General features: G+C 40.0%; 1 protein-coding gene and 1 non-coding gene across 3 annotated transcripts in view; both read right to left on the reverse strand.

Moving 5' to 3' along the window:
- SLC35F1 (solute carrier family 35 member F1) overlaps positions 1–21000 on the reverse strand; it is a 384542-nt gene that overhangs the window by 344436 nt on the left and 19106 nt on the right. The gene's annotated exons all lie outside the window — the stretch shown is intronic.
- LOC118529461 (U4 spliceosomal RNA) lies at positions 6189–6330 on the reverse strand. Its single transcript, XR_004914142.2, has one exon. It is a non-coding gene; the product is annotated as a U4 spliceosomal RNA (small nuclear RNA).

The following is a 21000-nucleotide window of genomic DNA, read 5'->3' on the forward strand; positions in this document are numbered from 1 at the left end:
CTAACTGTTAAGAATCAATCATCTTAAACACTTGCAATGCTCTCTAAAATAATCATCATCAGCAATTAACTCTTATTTTTCAGAAAAACTGAATATTTTAAACTGTGTGTGCATGTATATATATATACAAATATATATTATATATATATATATGTTATATATATATAATGAGTTACTTTACCTAAATAAGTCTCCCCACGTCGCCTCATAAATAACTCTACTTCATAAAATGCGGTAATAAATACAGCTTACCTCGCAGGATGTTATGAGGATTAAGCAATATAATGTATACAGCAAATACTAAATAAACAATGGTCAATTTGTGACTACATCTAAAAAAAAAAAAAAACCTCCAATGGAAAAGAAACATGGCCTCTGTTGTAGCAGACCTTTCCAAACAGGACCAACCCTGTCTATACGCGACTTAAGGAGAAGAGGTAGCGTACTCGGACTGAGAGGGACAGCGTTAAGGAGAGACTGGGCAAGTGCCAGACAACATGTGGAGGGGAACAGCATTGGCCCTCAGAACCCGGAGACCTTTTTTTCCAAATGCCCTGTCAAAAAGGGATTTCCCAGCTCTGCCTTCCAACCCCCAAATCTGCTCGACTTCATCAAAGGCGGATCCAGCCACATTTTTGCAAGAATCCAGACCATTGAGGAGTAGAGTAAAAGCACTCAGATTTGACAGCATAACTGAAATGAAGAGTAAGAATGGTTTCATATAGAAATAAGAATCACATCTCAAAAACTGCTTACAAATTACTCTTTAAAACTGGAATCCTGTAAAGTTTAGTTAAATGTGCCTTGTTTGTATGCAGGCGTTCTCTCCCTAGAACAGATGCATCCATAAAGATGGCAGTAAAGTAAGTCAAAACAAATCAACAAATACTTATCATGTGCTTACATTTAGAATATATTCTCACAGTGTGTGTGTTTATGTATGGGTATGTTGGGAGAGGTGGATCTCACAAAACAAAGTTAAGAACTCTTTTCAGAAAATAGAATAAAAAATAATAACTAGTTTGTCAGTATATGAAATTTACTATTTTTTTCACTACATTTTGAACTTTTCAGCTATTCATAGCATTTTCCAATTGCAGCATGACTGAATTTCTGAGCCCCACAACAGATTTTACGCTAAGTTTGGCAATGAGGTGGGATATCTGGCCTCACAACTCTGACCTCAGAGATGATTTGTCCCTTCCCTCACCCAGATCCTTTACCTTCTTCTTCCTAATGGCCTTTGACCTGTCAGTAATGTGTACAGATAGCACACAGTAAGCAAAGTAATAACAAATAGGAGAACTGGACGAAGTGCAATCATAGAAATAAGTCTCCATAATTGTTCATGTTTTGTTTTTGAATAGCAAGCACAAATACAGAACAACAGACTATCAAATATAATTGCAGAAAATTATCTTCTGATGGCCATTTATTCGCCTTTTCAAAAATAAACAACAATGAAAGCATCCATTTTTTTGTGCATTTCTCACACCTGGAAACTAGACTTCACATCTCCATGAAGAGACTGGATCTGTGGATGGTGAAGAACCATCTCACGGAGGCCTTGTTGCCAGAGTTTACGCTTCCCTGACTGATGCTTATAAAGTTTGAAACACCATCTCCATTTCACATTTGCACATAGCAGGACCACGTTGGGGACGGGGCGGGGAAGGAAAACAGCGAAAGGCAGACATGATGATGAAAAAGGATGTAAAGCTAAGGGGACTTCCAGGACCAGTAAAACCAATGATTTGACACAAACTGAGGTTCAAGAACATGTTCAGACCTACAAATATAGGAAACTTTTCTTTTGTTTGGTCAGGCTACTAGTCTTCATGTTCATTGCAAGAATGGAATGAAAAGATTTCTCCTTGATGGGACATTTAAAATAGAGCCAAGTCTTTTGGCAAGGATTTAGGTAATTTCCATTATAAGATGATTTCAATGATCTCTGATCTAGTACTGATGTATGCTTAAACCCATAAAGAACTTCACACAGAATTTCACACTGACATCAATGTCCACAGTCTTAACAAGTGGCATTAATTCAATCTGTTCAATTTTCCCTGACATTAAATTTCTCAGTTTTTTTTAATCCAGGGAAAGTTAGAGCAGAGAGTGTTAACAGCGCATCTGATAACATGTGTTTTGCTCATGCAGAGGAGATAATTGTGTCATTTGCCTAGATTCCAATTTATAAGCTAGGGCTTCATTGGAGACCTTAGCAAATTAATATGTTAGAAAAACTACAATCACTTTTTTTTACTGAGGTATAACTGACATAGAACATTATATTAGTTTCATTGTACAACATAGAACTACTTTTAAATTGGTTCGGAGAATGTGTTTTTGGTAACCTCCACAGATCTAGTCCCAACATGAATATCAGTCAGCTGAAATTATCTACCAAACAATCTGGTTACAGGCACATATATCAAAGTCAAATGGAATTTGAAATAAAGCATCATGTATTTTAGAAATCCATTAGCAAGATCTGTAAGACTCAATCCATATGGATCAATAACAAGATCAGTGCATTTGACATAAAAGTTGTCTCAATGCACTTGACTATTGATTATGTGAGAATTAAAAGAATTTGAGACTGGCATGATATTTTGACAAAAGATAAATTGTGGACTAACAGAAACTGATCAAAATTTTCTCATGGCCTGGCTAAGAAAGAAATGAAAACTATTAGGTTTTTATTTGTTTCTAAATGAATGCATTACTGGTAAAAATAACTAACATAAAAGAAAATTTACAATAGCTAAAACCACACATGTCCTCTGGCTAATGACAATCATAACTACTAAGCCGATCTTAGAAAATCAGATTTAGTAGATGTAACCGACACAAAACTGGCAATGGCAAATCATTATGGGAAGAATTAAATCTTCCTGGTAAAATTTCAATCATGCCAATATTAGATCAAGAAGTTTGGACATCACAAAAAGACAACTTCAATGACAGAGGCTATAATCACTGACATGTTAATATGTTCCAGAAAGCTGAACAAAATATTAAGTCATTGTCTTAAAAATTATACAAAATATAAGTGATACAATTAAATTAATTTCAGTAAAATAAAAGCAGACTAAGAAATGGAACGGCTGTTCTGTGTAGAATGGAGGCTGCTTTTAGAGAAGACTAAAATTAATTGGTGTTATCAAAAGTTTAAATTCACAAACATGAAGTCATGAACATACTGAGCATCAAAACATTCTGTATCCAACTGGTTTTGATCTCTTGAATACACATACACAAAAAATTGTTCTCCCTCTTCCTTTTTCTTGGATATTTACAATATTTAAGCTCATAGTATTTACATAATTCATATTACATATTCATATTCTGTAACAACAATAGAACTAGGTCCAAACCCACAATGAGAGCTAGGGCTTTGTTGTCAGTGAGACCACAGCACTCATGTAATCGTAAGTGAGTCAGGCACTTTGGCAAGGACCAACGTCTGCAAAAAGAAATGATACTTCAAAGTGTTGTTGACAGGATTAAATGATAATCATTATACAATACATGCATATTGGCACTTATGCCATTTTATTCCCCTCCTTGATGATAATGTTCATGATCTTGAGAAAGAGGTGTGCCTGGCACACAGTAGGTATTCAGACACAAGGTAACTATTATGCAAATGATGATATGATGATGAAGAAGAAAAGCTGCTAAGCTAACTCCTGGGGGAGCAACAATAACTAATTTTAAAAAAATAACTACTGAGTCATGTTAATTTTATGAGTGTTTTCCAGATACGAATGGAAGATCCCAGATGGAAAAAAAAAAAATAAAAAAGAGCTGTTTTCATTCAGAAAAAGCCTCAAATAAACAAGAAATGGGATGAAATATATATATGGCTGCTTAAAGATAGGTTCAAATCTTCAGTGGTATTTGAACAACTCACTCCATGGAATGAGTTTGTTTCTGAAGTGAAAGCTAATCTATTGCATTATTGGTGACAGAATCAATAATTTCCAAAAGCAAATAGCTATTGTATGAAAGAAAAGAATGAAAGTCACTGGCATAAAGGTAAGTAGGCATTTAAAACCAGATGAGCTGCCCTTGACCTCTCTGTGATTCTTGGTTTACTTGAAAACTCATTATTATGGTAGTTGTTATTGGTTTTGCTATTGTAATTGATTGGTTTTGACTTAAGGGTTTCATCAAGGATGTTACCCTTATTTTATAAACCTTCTTGCCTTGATCACAGAAACAGAAGAAGAATGAAACAGTTAGGTCTTTACCTTGAATATAACAATGTGGTAAGACTAATTTGCTTCTAAATGTTTTAAAATAGCAGAAAGTCTTTCCAATATGTTTTCTCATTTGAAGCATAAAAACCTAAAAATAATTGATTCTAAGTACCGATTTTCTCAAGAAGTACTGGAGCCTTTGTTTTGCTTTAGGAAACACTTTCTTTAAATATGGAATTTATAAATCAGAAAGATATGTCTAGATTCTCAAAACCAAATATAAACAGCATGGCCAGCATGTGGCTACCAGGTCTTAAAATATTGAAGGAAGGCAATTGTGACCAGGGATCAAATTTGATGCCTTGCCTTTTGGTCAGTGAGCACCATATGGGCACAAATGCAAGTTGCCATTATTGTATTTCTAAGAAGAGTTTCAGATGCTGAGACATAATCTAAAAAAAAAACACAAAGGCAATAAATAGAGATAGTCTCAGTATAGATGAAATGTCCCAGATGACCCTGAGAGATAAAAGAAAACTCCATCCTCCACCAACACATCAACAGAAAGTGCCTAGTGCTTCTCCTGATGGTTAATAAAGCCTGTATTACTTTTTTTGTCTCACTGGGTATTCAGCAAATCGATTTATAAGAGATCAAAAGCAATGAGCCTAGGAAACAGCTATTTACCCTTATGTATTTCTCTCCCCCTATCGTGCTCATTTTCAAACGAAGACTGATTTCCCTGTATACTTCCTCCACGTGAATGTCTATCATCATACTTGGTTAAACTGCCATGGCTAATTACCAGAGGGGCTCTGTAATCAGCAGAGAGCAGAGGAAAGGCCGACTTAAAAGAGCACCCACTGCATGGTCCTGGCCAGGCCTGAAAACACCTGGGATGGTGCACGCTCATTCCTCTTAGCTCATTCTCCCTTTCATGCTGGGCTGGACCATGGGCTCTGGGGTCCCTCGGCTCACACGAAGCAACACTCATCAGTAGAAGCAACACTCATCATTGCAGAAGATCAAGGTCCAGAATGCCCACAGAATCTTTGCATACTATAATGTGCTGTTAAACATAAAAATACAAGAGGAAGAGCTCGTGGGGAAAAGATATAAAATTACATGTGGCACTTGGCTGGGCTGAAGCAAGACTCAGATCTGTCTAGGAAGTAGAGCTAAGTGACACTTGTTCTCAAAATACCTATTTGTATCCACTGATTTACATTAGGGATGAGAGGCCTTGGGGGCCATGGGGTGGGACACACGTGAATCATGTCTCCACTTAGAGTCCAGGCCTACACAGGTATATCTGGCAGAACTTTAGAAGTGAAAGGAATGGATGCTAGGGTACAGAGAGGACAGTGGGGACTGCCCACAGAAGAAAATCCATATTAAGAGCAAAAATTATCTAACAGAGGAAGCCAAACAGTCTGAAGGTTGGCAAGAGAGGCAAGTATGAGTGCAGCACTCAGTAAGTTGGTACTTAGATCCGTTCAGACAAAGCTACTTGGTGATATGTACAAATCCCAGGCTAGAAAAGAATTTACGCGTGACCTGGCAAAACCATTGCACTAAACTCAGCCACAGTTTGGACCCAAGAATCCTTGTTCTGGGACCTTGCAGGGGAGGAAACATCTTCCCTCCCACTCCTCAAGAGTTGGCCAAGCTATTGGAGCAAGTTGAAGCTTGTCAGAAGCCTAAATGACTCAGCAGGAATCTGCTCCTCCAGCTGGGCGAATGCCAGTCAGGGGAGCAGGGCAGGAGGAGGGGGGCAGGCTGCTCCATGCAGAATGGACAAGGAGTCCGGCAGGGGAGTCCTGACTGATGGTGAGGCAGATGAGACAACTCTCCAGGGTTTACTGGAAGAGCCTGGAACTTCTGTTGGAACGTGCTGAGGTTTAGAACAGTGGGGTTTAGTTATTAATGTAAACATGATGTAATGTAGTAGTAGTCACCAAAATCATGAGAGTTGACATTTTTTTCTGGTCCTGTGAAACAAATTTATCCAATTTAATTTCAGTGAGATTTATTTCTGTGAAATGTTTCTCAGATGACTTAGCAATAATCGCGCCTTGGATAAACCTCATTGGCTATGATACTGCCACTGGGCAAAGCTTCTCAGATGACCTGGACTAACAGATTAGCAGCTAGTATCCAGCAGAGATATAAACCTTTGAATTTTAACAAATCATCCCCTCCCTAATTCCACCAAAAAAAGGTGGGGAGGGTAAAGAGTTAAGGGACTCATGGAACACGGGTTTGTTTTTAGGCCTACTGCCCAAGGCCTGATTTCTACAGGCTTGTATTTCATTTTTATGTCTCTTTATGTGATAGATAATTGGATTAGTCTCTAAGAATGGTTCAGTGACCCACAGAGAGGAAATTATGTCTCCAAAGCATGTGTGTGAGATCTAACTCTTCTCTTCCAATCAGGTCCATCAAAAACTGGAGAAGGAGGAGAGGAGAGGTCCATCAAAAACTGGAGAAGGAGGAGAGGAGAGGCTATAGCATGAGGCCCTGTTCAGGCCCTGTTCTCAGGGAACGTTCCTATATTTGAGTTCACTCTGAGTTTAAGCAACTCAAAATGGAAAAGTTAGAAATTAAGACCTTCTCGCTTTTACCCAATATACTCACCATCTCTATAGATGAAAGCTGCAGGACTTTTCCCACTTAAAATTAGGTAACTCCTCTAAGTTTTTGCAATACAGATCTTAGAAGAATTTCTGAGCTGTTCTGAGCTAGAGGCTTGCTAAGTACAGTATTTCTTGATTTATTTTATGTTTATTCAAATGAAAAACCCTGGGGAGAGCAGAATTATTTTCCTTAAATAAATGGTTGATTGTTATGCCTTAAATTGGAAAGGGGGGCACCTGGGCGGCTCAGGCGGTTAAGCGTCTGCCTTCAGCTCAGGTCATGATCCCAGGGTCCTGGGATCAAGCCCGCATAGGGTTCCCTGCTCAGCGGGGAGTCTGCTTCTCCCTCTCCTTCTGCCGCTCCTCCTGCTCACGTTCTCTCTCTCTGTCTCTCTCTCTGTCAAATAAATAAATAAATCTTTTTTAAAAATTGGAAAAGAATTTTTTAATGGTCACTAATGATACTAAATTGACCATTAATTTGTTTTTAGAAAGATGCACTTTTTTTTTTTTTTTAAAGATTTTTTATTTATTTATTTGAGAGAGAGAGAGAATGAGAGACAGAGAGCATGAGAAGGAGGAGGGTCAGAGGGAGAAGCAGACTCCCTGCCAAGCAGGGAGCCCGATGCGGGACTCGATCCCGGGACTCCAGGATCATGACCTGAGCCGAAGGCAGTCGCTTAACCAACTGAGCCACCCAGGCGCCCCTAGATGCACTTTTTTTTAATAAAGATTTTATTTATTTATTTGACAGAGAGAGACACAGTGAGAGAGGGAACACAAGCAGGGGGCATGGGAGAGGGAGAAGCAGGCTCTCTGCCAAGCAGGGAGCCCGATGCGGGGCTTGATCCCAGGACCCTGGGATCATGACCCGAGCCGAAGGCAGACTCCTAACGACTGAGCCACCCAGGCGCCCTGGAAGATGCACTTTTAAACAGTTATTATTCTAACATGAAGAGGAATCCAATAACAGAAGGCTGTAGCATATGTCTAAATGTTTACTACACAGTTTCTCCAATGTAGATCTAATTTCTCATAATGCATATTACATATCTTCCTGATTTTTATGTGCATGAGCACATGAACTATGAGCTAATAATTCCGCATTGCGGAACAAGTGCAAATCTCCCATAAGATAAGTGATGCGTTGGTGAACTTAGAGCCAGAAAGCTAACAGGGTCAGATCCAGCTCCACTACATATTTGGGACCCACTGGAAAATTCAAGTCAGTGAACCTGTTTCCTCATCCTCAAAAATGAAAATGACAACCACTACCTTATAAGACCTCTGTGAAAATTAAATGAGATAATGAACCATAAAGTACTTGACATTGCTGTTATGATACAGATATATCAGAGTACAGAAGGTGCTCATATAAAAATGTAATTAGTAAAGTATCTTCCAATAATCATGAAAATAAAAATAATCCATGCAATAATAAATATAACTGTAACAATTATAAATTAGAATCTACTGATATGTTCTTACAGATCTGCACATAAGCTATCAATAAAGAATTCTATACAATCATGCCTTGAAATCCAGAATTGAAACATTTTCATCTGGAACATTTGAAAAACATGAATTTTCTTTTAAAAATAACTGTTATTTTTTTTCTAATTAAAGTAGTATGGATTTAGATCAAAATGACAGACTAAGGCTTCATGCCGATCTACTCCCACCTCAATTTCCTAAATATACCAGAAAATCTGTTTTTAAAAAGAAAAAATTCACAACAGTGCTGGAAAATAAGAATGAGTAGAATTGATGGACAGAAACTTTGAGGACTTCCAAAAATGAAAGACTGACAGAATCCTACTGATAGGAAAAAACCACAACCCAGACGACCTGGAGGAGAAATCTGCTGCAAAGGTGAGAGCAACTCTGGGACACTCAAACCTCAGAGATGACAGACCAGGTAGCAGGAAAGAATCCTGAATAAAGAGCCTCAGTAATTGGCTGGTAAATGGTTCAGCATATCCCACTCTCCCACCTTTCATGACTCCCCCCTCCCTGCCAACAACAGTAGCAGCAGTACCCATCCCTGGGCATGAGAGGAGGGCAGATTGGAGAGGGACTTGGATTGCCACTGCCCAAAAAGAACACAGAGTCCCCACATCCAGATGAGGAGCATTTGAACACCACGCATGGCAGCATACCCCAGCTCTCTCTCTCCAACAAAGGAGGCAGATTCTGGTAAACAGAAACATTATTTACAGATAAGTAAGCAAGGACTCTCAGATATAAAAATGAACACGAACAAGAATTACCAAATACTTTAGGAAAACCAACCCTATGAGAGAAGGCACCAAATTGAATAAAGAAAACCACAAACATCTAAAGAAACAACTTAATAGAACAAAGAAAAGGTAACTTTGAAAAAAGTATAGTTGATCCTCACATTTGTGGATCCCGTATCTGTGAATTTGCCTATTTGATAAAATTTATTTGTAATTCCCAAATCAATACTGGTGGCACTTTCAAGGTCTATGACAGACATAGGTAGAGTGATGAAATTTTTGAGTCACCTGATGTGCACATTCCAGGTAGGTGAAAACAAGGCAAACTCTGCCTTCTTGTTTCAGCTCTCATACTGTAAGCAAGTGTCTTTTTTGTGGTGTGCTGAGTGCCATGTTTTTCACATTTTTGTGCTTTTTGTTGGTGATTTCTCTGTTTAAGATGGCCCCCAAGTGCAGCACTGAAGTTCTGTCTGGTGTTTCTAAGCACCAGAAGGCTGTGACGTGCTTAATAGAGAAAATACCTGTGTTCGATAACTTCATTAAGACATGAATTATAGTAGGGGCACCTGGGTGGCTCAGTTGTTAAGCATTTGCCTTGGGCTCAGGTCATGATCCCAGAGTCCTGGGATCGAGCCCCGCATCGGGCTCCCTGCTCTGCGGGAAGCCTGCTTCTCCCTCTCCCACTCCCCCTGCTTGTGTTCCCTCTCTCGCTGTGTCTCTCTCTGTCAAATAAATAAATAAAATCTTAAAAAAAAAAAAAAAGACATGAATTATAGCGCTATTGGCTGTAAGTTCAATGTTTATGAGTCAATAATATATATTAAATAAGGTGTCCTCAACAAAAACATACAAAAAAGAAAGTTATTTATTGATCAGTTGATGAAAATATGACCAGAAACTCACAGGCACCTAATCTTGTATTTCCCCTAGGAACAATGGTTCAATATTCACTAATTCAGTATTAGCTAATTTACTAATTCATGGTGCTTTACAGAGCATAACTACTGTGAATAATGAAAACAGACTGTATAGCAGATGACCTCATGTGAATAAGATAGGCTATTGCATTCAAGAATAATATTAGACTGTATAAGAAATAATCTGAGATTTTTCGGGGAAAATGTATGATTATAGAAATTAAAAATCAGTAAGTATTTTGAAGAGCAAAATGGACACTAGCTTTAGAATAAATTAGCAAGTTAGATCAAGTCAAAAATGCTCCTACAGACACTGCAAAGTGACCAAAAAAAAGGCAAAGTTAGTGAGAGAAGTTTAGGATTAGAGAGATGTATAAAAGTTCTAACATCTACCTCGTAGGAGTTTCAAGACCAAAGAAGATAGAGTACAGAAAACATTTCTCAAAGAAAGACATGTATTCAAATTGCCGCAGCCTAGTACAAGCTCAGCAGAATGAATTTTAGAGTCCACATGTGGACACAATGTGGTAAAATTTCAATACCAAAAATAGAGAGGTTCCTAAAAGCTTCCAGAGAGAAAATCAGGTTTCCTGCAAAGGAACAAGGCTCATTTTAACTTCAGATTTCTCTAGGGCAACACTAGATGCTAAAAGAAAATGGAAAATAACTCCAAAGTTCTGGCAGAAAATAAATTTGAGCATAAAACCTGGACTCAGCCAAACTAGCATTCAAGGGGGAAAAAGGACATTTTTTTTTTTTTTTAAATGCAAGGACTTTGAAAGTTTGCCACTCATATATCCACTCCAAAAGAATTATAAATTCTTTTGGAGTGGATATATGACAAAAAAATAAGGAAAAAAAATAAATACCAAAAAAATGACAAAAAAATAAATACATGAGGAAGACATGGGACACAACTTGATCACTATTGAGTAAGTAACGTTTTCCAAATACTTAGACATACATCTAAGTTTTACAGATTTCTTTGATCACCACTTATATTTTTTTAAGTGGTGACTGCAAAATTATTACAGGCCCAATGAGGAGGAAGGGGCAGATAAACTCTGAGAAACAGAAAAAGACCAAAGAAAAAACAAAAGTCCTACAGTGGAATATTTTATGGAATCTACTGGCTGGTGTTACCCCAGGGAAATAAATATTGCCCTCCTTTGGGAAAAGAGTGCTTTGAAATCCCAGGACTTAACAGTTCAAGAAGGAGGCTGGAAAGAAAAAAAAAAAAAAATGGAAAAGAGATTTGAAGAGGGAAACTGTATTATCCCTTTGGGCTAAAAATCATAATCTGAAATAAGTGGTTTTGCCAAAGTCAAAGCAGCAATTAGGAATGCCATTTGGAATTCCTGACTGCCAATTTTGTGTTCAACTCACCTCACCTCTCTCAACTTCAATGTAGCTAACATGGAAACAGTTATGATCCTGTTCTGACCTGAACTAGACAGTGATGAGGACTGGCATGGCACAAAATAGGTCAAGTTGAGAAAAGAAACACAGAGTAAAGTCATTCACCAGATGAGAAACATGTTAAAAATTAAATTCCTGCACTCTACGGAGCCTTGCTTCCCCAGTGTTGTGACTAGGTCACAGAAACCACTATTTTCATTTGATATTAGTCAAAAAGTTCTGCTACCTATTGTGCATGTACCTAATCTATTACCCTGTTTTAAGATGAGTTGAAGAAACACATGGTTTTCTAAGCAGCAGAGTCTCCCAGCCTCCCAGACCTCGCAGTGTTCCAGGCAGCTGCAGGCAGCCTGCCCTTGCAGCAGGCTTCACACCAAGTCCTCCCAGAATGCTCAGGCTCTCATGAGATTCTTCAGGGCTTCCACCAACAAGGATGTGCTTTCACCAAATAATGAAGAATTCACACAGCTGAGCTACTCGGTCATTTCTTCTAACAGTTAAGTGTGATGTTGTTCCTGGTAAAATTTCATATAGGACAAAAAGAGGAATTCTGCTGCCTAAAACACTTGAAAAGTATTAGCTAGAAAAAGAGCAAGGGTTTTGTAATAAGACAGACCTTGGTTTGAATCTCAACTATGGTATTGTCCACATCAGCTTGAACAACTTACGTAACTTCTCTGAACCCGTTTCCTTGTTTGGTAACGGATGATCTGCGCAAGGCTGGTGTACAGACTAAAGGAGATCCACAGTACCCAGCACTTCGTAGATGCTCATAAATTGTTGGTTCCTGTAACTCAATCACAGTATGTCCACTAGTGACGTGGTTAGTAGAAAATTTTGAGAAGTAAGGGGGAGGTCACAATGGCCTGGCTAACTGCAGTGATGTATATTGAAACTGTCTATTTGGACTTTATTAAGCTGAGAGGATAAATCCTTCCTATAAGAGATAAGTATTCACACAGATGACATAAAATCTAATTCTGTTGACTCTGATTGGAAACACTACAATTACTATAACTGATCCTGAATTTCCTTCCCTTTCTATGTCTCCAATTGTGGTACTCCATCTTACCATATCTCATGGCTAGAAGTCCCAGCATTGACTAAAATATTGAAAAAATTAGAACTCTCTTCTTATATTCAGACTTGTTTAATGCAAGGGGTACTAAAAGGAGGTAAAAAGTAAGCTATAATATTTGCCAGAAAGTAAATCCATTCAGTGGAATAGAGTGGTAGATTTCCTTGGTGTAGAATTTGTGTACAAATCATTTGAGAATGGCTAAGTGAGTTTTGTGCCAAGAGGCTCTATAGGGCTACACTGTGACATTGAACTCTATCTTATTGTTGAGTCAATCATGAAAAAATTGCATATCCTGAAATTTATTTTATACAACAAAATCAGAAAAGAATTGTCTTCATTTAAATGAAACCATTAAATATAATGCTTTATTTTACTCTTGTGTTTGATATTTCTATCCTAACCAAATATTGTCCCAAAATAATAAATTATAACCTTCATAACTAGGAAACGAATTCTACCAAAGGCAACTTTGCACTTATTGAGACTAAAATTCACTTTATAAATCATTTTTTTTAAGTAGGTTCCACTCCCATCATGGGGCTCAAACTCAAAACCCTGAGATCAAGAGTCACATGCTCTACCGACCGAGCCAGCCAGGCGCTCCTATAAATGACTTTTAAAAATACCTTCCATAAAATGAGGTGAACCTGCATATGAAATATTGAGGCTTCTCTTTGTGACTATTAATCTATTTTTAAAATGTATCTTTAATAAATGTCAGATATTCCTTAATCAAAATTTCTCTTCCCAATATTGTCACAGAATATCTTACTTAATTCCTTGAATCATCTTAGCCAAAAATACCTCCACCATATTCACTTGTTTCCATCGGCCTTTCTACAAGAAATCCTTTCAGTCAGGAATAGCTCTATCCACCAGCCGCACCAAACTGCACCACACTTCTGAAGGACAGACTGTCTTTAAGAGGACTGCAAACTACGGTTTTTGACCTACGAGGAGCAGGTGAAAAGGCAAACCCTATCCTGTGTGCAATTGGCACTGCTCACCATAGTTTAAATTTTGGAAATCACCCTCTAGCTGCTCACTCTCTTTGGAGCCCTTTTCTTGTAGTTCATGAATGTTCCTCCACAACGCCTTGGTCTGTCTCAGAAGACCCCTGCTCAACAGTCAACCTTTAAAATAATTTCCACTTTTGTTATTCAGACTGAATAGAAGTCAGTGGCAAATTCCACTTCGATGTGAAAGAAGACCTAGGTCAAGACAAGCAGAAGAACATGAGCCAAAGGAGTGAACACTGAGCTCTGAGTTCTCACGAGGTCCTAGAAAGTGCACAGGCGATTCAGAATCTGAATGCAGAATATTCATAAAGTCATGGACCCCGCCATGACCAAGAGTATTTTGCAATTTGTTATCACAAGAGCCCTCTCTGTCAGCTAGAGTGACTGCTTCCCTGCTCTGCAAGCTTCTGGCACTTGCCAATGGGAAGGGACAGGGCTGGGCCATCAGAGCACAAAAGCAGCTTTCTCTAGCCCTCTTTCCATGAAAGAAAAAAGAGGAAAACATCCTTTTTTTCTTTCTTTTTTTTTTCCCGAAATTCCTCATAAACTGAGGTGCCCAGGGGGCTGTTCTAACTAGTGTTCTGGGTAATTTACATGGATTTATATTCTCCACTATTCTTTTTGGGAGGCGATTAATCACCATGGCAACCACTATATCACAAAACATCTATGCTTACTTAGAAATATTGTGAGTGTGATATACCTCCTTTTTTAAAAAAAATACATGCTTCCAAGAAGATGGGAGGCCCTGAAGTATGATGTTTTAAAGATAATTTGCTACTCTAAACAATACAATTTGCAGTGTTTCATAGGGCTTGCTTTTGTTGGAAGGGAGAAAAACAGAAGGAATAGGAGTCTAAATACTGACTATATTATGCATGGAGAAATGACTTCAGATGCAAATATACAAGGTTTATAAGTCCTAACAGTGTTTCATGTCCAAGGGGCATTAGGAAGAGTGGAAACTGGAAGAGAAGGATTGACTATCATTATGAGTACTGTAGTCCCATCTGTGACTATCTCAGTAATGCATCATATTCATTTCACAAGGATCAGGAGAAGTCTGTGCAATTCTTAGTTATGAAGCACCAAAGGCAGAAATCAAACGAGTTCTAAACTTGTCCTTAGAGCTTTAGCGAAATCAACATAAGAAATAGGGTTTGCTCCCACTGGCTTTCTGAGCAGCACCTTCTGAGAAGCCTGGTGGGGAGGCTAGGGACAGTAAGGGCATGGGATGGACCATGGGCACACTGCTGGCTTGCCCAGCCCAGGAATCCGGATCACACACATTCACAAGAGCCTCCCCACGTTCTCATTTTCCAACTGCCTCCTGTGGAAAACGTGGACCAAACATCAAGTTACTCCAATTTCTGAAAGCCCCAATGATGTTCATTTCCCAAAAACTTCATACACTCCTTGAAAAGATGCAGTTCACACCACACATACCACAAAGTGAATTTTTAGAAATGAAGGATTTGAATGTCTTGGTCTTTCGAGAAGAAAATCCTCAATCTGTCTGAGATTTGGCTCATTTAGCATTTTTCATCTTGGATTTGGGTACAGAAAGTTAATTTATCTGGGCAGAGACCACAAGAGGCTTTAAAAGGTGTTCTTTTTTGACAAATTTGTCAGTAGTGTGGTGGTTAAGATAACAGACTCTAAAGCCAACTGAATTCAAATCTTTGTTTGGCTACTTGCTCTGTTCTCTTAAACTTTTTATGCCTAGGTTTCCTTTCCCGTGAAACAGCAATAACAATAGTTGAAAAAAACTGAAACTGTTTTAGGCAACAATAGTAAAAGCAACAAGGGTATTTGCCCACCTCCATCTGGAGGCACCACTTTATCCACAGTTTCTGAGAAACCAATGGCAACAGTTAAGCAGATAACTGCCCCCGTAGTTCTCTGTCTATACTGTATGTAGCAAGGTCTTGGGGCCTCACCAAAGGAACCAGGTGCAGCTTTATCATGCTAAAGTCCTGAGACTGGGACCCTTCGAGAACAAACCACCTGTACGCTAGTCTCGTTTGTGTGTGTGTTTGTTTTTGTTACAGCTTTATCGGGACAGACACTAGTATTATTTTTAATAAAAGAGCAAGGAAAAGCTATGTTTTGAAAGATACGTCTTTCTTTTGCAACGCAAGCAAGAGTAGACTTAAATTCGGATATGTGACAGAGGCACAACAGAGCATAACAAATCAAATGCTTGCCAGGGTCAAACAGGGCCCGGTGACCTTCTAGCATCAAAAACAACCAACTAACAACTGTAGATGTATTAGCTAATGTTTATTGAGTACTAGCCATGGACCGAGTACTTACGATGGATCTCATAAGACCTCTGTGTGGTCAATACTATCATAATCTCTGTTTGATAGATGGGGTATGGAGGTTTACAGAAAGCCAGGGTAAAGGATTCAAACTCAAGCAGTCTGACCCAGACCAGTGCCCCTAACTCTTGTTCTGCGCTGTGCCCCTTTAAAAATTTAGCCTGAAGAACTCTGAGTGCAGCACACAATGGATTATTTTACTCCATAATAATTCAGATTCATTCACCTGCTCAGAAGCACTTACTGTGTACCCACTGTGACAGAAATCTGTGCCAGGAACTACAGAGTTACTAAAAGAAGTAAGATTGGGCCCTGCCCCCTAATTGCTCACAATCGAAGAAAGATCAGATTGGAATACAAACAACTATATTTCAAGGTAGTCTGTGATCTGCAGTTAGAAAGGATGAAGGGATATGAGCATGAGGTTGCACCACTACCTTCCCCAAAGACAGCCTTTGATGTGCAGGTACCTACTGGGAAGCTAATTTAGCATTAAAGCCTAGAAAAGAAGTTTGCTTAGGTCCTGTGCTTTGAGTCAGAGGAAAAAAAATTAAATTTCTGTATTTAAATTCTATATAGTTTAGGGCTGACTTTCCCTTCAAACAAGCCAAAGCACTAAAAACAGTATTCCCACAACAATGGCTTCAAGGAACTTCTATCACTGGGGGACGTGAAACTGTCACACACAGTCCTGTCCTAGGAGGTATCCACTGGGGAGTTTCCTTTCCAAGGAGGTGTTCGTGGGGAGCTGTCAGTGGCGGGAGGCCGGAGGGTGGCAATGCCCTCCCTCATTCTACCGGTTCTAGTGTGTTTTCCATCATGATGTCTTCCAACCCAGAGTCGAGCCAGGCAGTACAGACCACAGAGCTGCAGGTTTGGGACCTAAGAATTAAACCAGGAATAAGTATATAACCCAAGCCAGGCCAAAGTCATTTCCTGGAATTGCTATAAGGTTGTAGAAAAGCAAAGCCCCCTTCTACTCTGCTTGCTGAGTCAGAAGACGTAAATCCTGCCTTCCTCATGGAGAAAGCCTGTCTACAGAATAAAGCTAAAAGCAATAAGTAGACTCAAGTGATGGAGCAAAAGGCAGTCCTGAGGACATCCTTTTAGCCCCTGGATCCAGCTGTGCCTGAGGCTGGTCACCTCAGACTTCTCAAAAACATGAGACAATAAATTGCAGCCCAGCTTGAGTTGGGTTTCTGTCTCTGGGAGGAAACAGAGTGGTATCAACTGATATCTGCTGTACGAAGTGCCACACAATAGCCTGGGTTTCGGGACCAAGTTCTAGCAATGTCACTCAGGGTCTGTGTGACTTTGGGCAATTGAGCAACCTTCCTGACTCAATAGCTTCATCTTTAAAATGCAGATGAAGGTTTCAGAGGATTAAACAGGATAATATATGTAACGCACTTGGCACAGTGACTGATATGTGGTGATGCCAGGACATCCGAGGGCTGCAAACATCACCATCACCGTCACTGTGACAGTTCACTGTATGTGTCAGCTCAGCTAGGTTACCATGCCCAGGTATTTAGCCAAGCACTAGTCCAGAGGCTGCTATCAGTGTATTTATAGATGCGACTGACATTTACAATCAGCTGACTTTAAGTAAAGCTGATTACCTCGAATAATGAGGGTGGGTCTCATCCAATCAACTGAAGGCTTTCAGAGCAAAAACTGAGGTTTCTTGGAAAAGTAATTTTGCCTCAAGACTGTAACAGAAATCTGAATTTCCAGCCTGTTGTACTGCCCTAGAGATTTTGGACTTGCCTGCCCCCACAACTGCATGAACTGATTCTTTAAAATAAATTCTCACTCCCTCTCTCTCTGTTTCTCTTTCTCTCTCTTTCTTATTCTCTCTCTCTATATATATATGCACACATACCTACACATATATACATATTTATTTATACATAAAAATATATACATAATACATATGCATATACATACCTAACACATATACACATAAGGTATATACATATATTTATTTGTATTTATAACACATAGAAATGTATTTAATATATAATGTATTAAAATACTTACTATATATATGTATATATATACACACATACACACACACACACACATCTCCTGACTTGTATAATCATCATGACTTGACTTGTCTAGCTGTTCCCCAGCCCCTCTGTAGTACTGGTCAGAAGTGATCCAGAATGGCAGGCGATGTACAGCTCACTGAAGTAAGGCACTAGTGTATTCAATTGAGAATTGAACTTCCACAACTGTTCTCCAAGAAGCAAGAAATTTCCAGGCTGTCTTCATCCAAGACCTAAGTATGGTATCTCACAGAGGAACATATGAACAAAGAGCAAACTACTATTTGTGGCTTACACTTTATCAATCCCTGGCATGAATCTAAGGTGTGATTAGAAACTTACCATAGGAAATAACTGTTCTGGAGGCCCAGTTCTCATCTCAGAACCATGTAGAGCATTAAGTCATCATGTTTTCGCCAACTGATTTGGAGGGGATTTGTTTGTTTTTAAGCAAGGCACAAAGAAAACTGATTGGCCCTTTCCTGACTAATAAGCATTGACATCGTAAATTATAATCCAAGGCTCTGGGTACAGAAATGGATTCAGACTAAGGAAGCTGAAAGGCATGCATGAGCGCCGGTGATGCAGAGGAATCTCCTCCACGTTCAGCAGGGAGCAGTGTCCACCTGCCGAATCCTTCTTCCACCCACACTCTGTGGATGGCTTTGCCATCTTCTCCCTTCTTTGATGCCCACTTACGATGGGGCCATGTAAGGCACTTCACGTATCTTTCGCTTGATTATTCTTTCCCACAATCCCCTTTTCTACTCAGCGAACACCCATAAAGCAGCATGTCTCGGCAATGAAAGGGATGAAAGTTACATATTTGGGATGAAATGGAAGCAGAAGGAAGTGCTGCCAAGGCCTCCTAAAAGCCGCCACACCTGCTGGCTAAACACAGCCGCCTCCGCAGCCCAAGGGAAGAACCCATTCTTCTCTTTCAAACTCGGACTTGAGAAATCTCTCTCCAGGAATCAGTTCATCAGCCATTGATTGACCTCTCTCATTAGCTTCTCTATTAATTGCAAGGGCAATACAAGGCTGCTTTGTAGGTGGCCAAGGAAGGGAACCCACCCCGGCATGTGCCTATGCCTCAGGCAGAAATTCTGACCCCAGAACTCAAAGCTGGGCAGAAGAAGAGCATCCTCTCTTCACAGTCATTCACTCAACAAATATCGGTTGAATACATATCTACTACATGACAGCTGTTCTCCAGAATTTAAAAAAACAAACAAACAAAAGCCCCTACTGTAAAACAAATACACCTGTTTCCTGCTTTCATCTGGAGCTTCGAGGCGTGTCCCTGAAGAATGCTGTCACTGCGGAGAAGCCACAGGTTTTGGGAAGCCCTTGCTCCCAGCATCTCTCAGGTCCAGGCCTCCTTCTCCCCCTGCCCTGTGAGTTCAACATCGCTTCTCTCCTTTTTTTCTTACCCCAAACTCAGCATGCCTTCCACTATCATTTTTTGGTCTTGATTTCTATTTCTTTGCCTTCCAGGAGCAAGTATTATTGGAAATTTGCTGCCTATACAATAAATACAAGTCCTGCTCCTCAGGAAAATAAGATGTTGGTGTGACTCTCAACTCCCAGACTACAAAGGAACTCAGACAGAAAACTCTTCTTCTGCCTTCTTTCTTGTGCTCCTTCCTTGCACATTTATTAGGCTAAGTATTAATAATAATATGGCTAATATGTTTCAGGCATGGCGCCAAGAGCTATAAATATATTATCTTACTTAACTCTCCCCAAGGACCCTATGAGGTAGGTGTTCTTGTGTAATTTCACAGATGATGAAACCAAAACTCAGAGAGTTGAGGTATCTTGCCTGAGGTCATGCCGTTGTTAACACCAAATGAAATCAAAGGCTGACCACCATAAACCCAATTCACCTTTCTCCTAAGTAGCAACTACAATCAAGACCCATGGCTTCAGAAAAGACAGATTAGGGGAGCGTCATAACTCGCCATTTCTCCTCTGGAACTGTCCCCTGGCTGGGCTCTTTGCAACAATCTTGCTGTGCTCAAATTCACTGTTTATACTGCAGGCAGCCAGAGCTTATGAAAATGTGAATTGGTGATGTCATTCTTCTGCTTAGAGCCTCAATACTGCCCAGTGCTCTTAAGATAAAGCACAGCCAACTGAACAAACTTCCAAAGCCCTCCATGATCTGGCCCCTACCTACTCTGGCGGCCTCTACCATCGCTCTCCCTCACACGTGGATCCACAGCCATCTGAACTGCTTCCATCCCCCAGAATGCACCACGCTTTCACCCTCACAGTCTTCTGAGGTGATGTTTCCTCTGTCTAAAACACCATTCCCTCTAAACCCCTGCCACACACACACACACACACTCCTCTCTTTATTCTGGCGAAGTCCTCCTCAGCCTCCAGTTGCCAGTTTAGCTGTCACGTGCTCAGATGCCTTCCCCAGTCCCGCATTTCAGGCATCCCATGCTTCTCCACTGTACCTCTATGAGATCTTTCCTACACGTGGTGCCTCGCACCAGCCTGGCACAAAGCAGGCTCAAAATAAATGCTTATCGAACAAATGAATAAATGGCTGATGTGATGGGGGAGTCTAACATCCGACACTCCAATCTCCTCAATGTATCTGTCTAATCCAGAGCAGCTAGGGATTACCAAAGGTGCCACAGACTGGTGTGGCTGTCCGTGACCTCTACCAGTCACAGGAGCCCATTCCTTCTGCTCTCTGTGCAATCGCATCCTGGAAAATTAACCCTCCACACCACACACTGGAGCAAACTGCCTCTGCTCTTCCTTGTGTCCATACTGAAAGAGATGAAAAGGTCCTGGCGGGTATTCATAGAAAGTTGTCGTTTTTAGGGCAAAGTTAGAGAAATGTGTATCAGTTACGGAAGCTCTCAACTGCAAGTAAAACAAATCTCGACTTAACCTGGCCTAAACGGTTAGGATAGATATTATGCCGTATCATGGAAGTCTGGCGACAGAGCAATCTCTAAGCAGGTGGCCCTGCGGTCAGCTGCTCGATACTATCTTCAAGGATGCAGACACTTTCCCGGTCTCCACTCTGCTGTCCTCAGCATCAGTGACATCCGAAGGCTGGTTTCCTTCAGGGTC

The sequence above is a fragment of the Halichoerus grypus genome, chromosome 9 (assembly GCF_964656455.1).
Source record: "Halichoerus grypus chromosome 9, mHalGry1.hap1.1, whole genome shotgun sequence".
In the NCBI taxonomy this organism is placed as follows: Eukaryota; Metazoa; Chordata; class Mammalia; order Carnivora; family Phocidae; genus Halichoerus; species Halichoerus grypus.